This window comes from Zosterops lateralis, assembly GCF_965231275.1.
Source record: "Zosterops lateralis genome assembly, chromosome: 3".
NCBI classification, from domain to species: Eukaryota; Metazoa; Chordata; class Aves; order Passeriformes; family Zosteropidae; genus Zosterops; species Zosterops lateralis.
Genome location: NC_139764.1, coordinates 35,013,936 through 35,016,512, shown reverse-complemented (window position 1 = coordinate 35,016,512; position 2,577 = coordinate 35,013,936).

The following is a 2,577-nucleotide window of genomic DNA, read 5'->3' as shown; positions in this document are numbered from 1 at the left end:
TTTCAGTGGAGCTTCTGACCCAGAAATCACCCTTCCCCAGAATTTCCTGGTGAATAAGATGGTTCCAGCCTTTTCCTCAGTTTCTGCTCGCTGTACTCTAGGAGCTCTCAATAAGACTAATGATCTAAAGAAGGAAATCTCTAGGGACAGGAGCTTTGCAGCCTTCTGACCTATTCTCTTCACTAATCCTATCTATTAATACAGCCTGTGAACCTGTGGCCAGCAAAAGACAGCGGATTTCCTTGTATCCTCATTACTGCTATGTGCAAAAATCTCTAATGAAGAGTGTGTATCTTACAAAACAGACAACTTCCTTTAAAATAAGGTGACACCATGAAAGCTACAGGCTCACAGGCACACTCACACCATACTGATATATTGCTTACCTAGCTGTACTTTCATCTTTTTTTCTTCACTGAAGATGAGTAGAATATCAGTTCAAATGAAATTCAGGAAAAATCTCACACAAATTAAAAAAAATGGCCCAGTGGAAAAAAACCCCAACAAAACAGGGAGGAGTCACCACCTGAGAATACGACTTTAACATAGCAGAAAAAACAATCTATTAACTTACTTTTCTAGCAGGATAGTTGTTAATTTAAAAAGAAGGTAAGGTAATTTCCAGTACAGGTTGAAAAAAAAAGTAAGTACTTTGGATCATTTTTTTAGACTGCTATGCACCCTCCAGTCTTGGAGTAAGCTCCAAGTATGATGTGAGATCTATCCCATAGTGTTGAAAAATGAGATCTTGTGTTGTTGAAGTGCATGGGATTTGAGTCAGCCAGGAATACTTTTAGTCTTCTCTGAGGTATCAGTGATTGTAACTAAGATATGGCCTCTCTTACCAATCAGGTAGGTAGTAGTCATAACTAGAAAATTTGAGCTCAAATTAATTAATCTGAAGCAGCAAAGTTTCCTGGTGAGGAACACATTCCTATGGCACTGAAATCCCTGTGCCTGTCTTGCACTGGCTTGTCCTTTCTCATGCTGGGCAGCAAACTGGGCCCAGTGGTGGGACCCAGCAAAAGGAAGCAGAGCTCCTCACTGTGATCTCCCCTGTCCAGAGGCTGAACTTGTCCTTCCTGGAGCAGACTGACTGCTCCTGTCAAGCTTTCCCTGTTTGTTATGAAAGCATCACCACATGGGAGGGGAATAATGGTAATGTGAAAAGAATTAAAAGGGAGAGCAGTCCTCTACAGTGAGGAGGGGCACACAGCCATGTTGTCATGAAAGAGGGAAGCCTCTCACCTTCCTGCTAAAGGTGAGGACAGTGACCCACACACTTGCTTCAGCAAAGTGCCTTGCAAGGGTCGCAGGCTCGACTTGTCCCCAGCCTCCCGCTCTTGTAGCAGGCATTGAACTGCTGTTCTCTCTTTCTCTGGCCTAAAGTCTGCAAGACGTGTCTGGCAGCTCCTAAAGATCACATTTCTGCAGCTGAGTGGCCTGATTTTCCCAGCCCACCTCCTGACTCCTTGTGAGACCTATCAATAGACAGCTGGAGTTGGAGCCTGACAAGCCTCCCAAAGCTCACTGCTTGGCAGACTGTGGTGGAGTGACCAGGCTTTACTAGTTTAGTGATTAAAAATGGCCCTAGCAGGGCTCTTTAGGCCAAAGGACTTCACTGCTGTGCTTCTGAACAGTTCCAGGTTGGCCCAAATATTCCCATCCCACCTAACTAACTTCAGTCATCTCTTGACCTCACTAGGCTGTCTGACATGCCTGCCACATGTGGCCTTTCTCTGTTGAGATGCTGCTCTCTGAGGTTGCCATTTAAGTACCCTGGGCCCCAAGCAAAACCCTGGATGTGCACCAGCTTTCCCAGGGAACATGTGCACAATCACACATTTTCAGCAATGAGCTGCAGCAGACATTTCTAGGTAGTTATTCACCTGTGAGTGGATCAGATCACTGCTCACATGGAGGGTAGAGATAGAGTTCTTGCTGAAGGCAGTGACCAAGGACATTCATAAATGCTCAAGAGGGCCCACAACAAAGCATGACAATGTCACTTACTTTCAGAACAAGGAATTTGGGTCATAGAGGAGGTCCTCAGCATAGAATCCATCACAAAATCTCTGTCCATGAAAGCTTATGTCTTCATTGGAATGTATTTTATCAACTATTGAGTGAAAGATGTACAAAAGGGTAACCCTTTACATTGGGCAGAAACCTGGTCCATGCCCCCTCTACTCTCTCACTGGAAATGAAACAGCCACCCAACAGCCCATTTGTGGGACAAGTCCAAGGGTCCTGGGCAAGGCTCCTCAGCTTAGTGAGAGGAAAGATAAAAGCCCCCCAAGAGTTTCCCCCTGCATGAGACACAACCTCACACAGTGCAGGTCTCTCCTGCTGTGCAGCCAGGACCTGCTATCCCAGAATCAGGTGTTGTTTCCCACCTTGCAGGAATCCACATTTGTTGTAATTCTCTAGGGAAATGGTTTCTCCCTCCTGACCCCCTGGATTCCCTGACCACTTAGAATGACCCTTACTTCCTTCCTTGACCCCATTGGCCGTGGTCCAGCTATCTCTCCTCTGAGCTGGGAGGCTACAAATTGTCTCCCCTTCCTTTGTACGCTC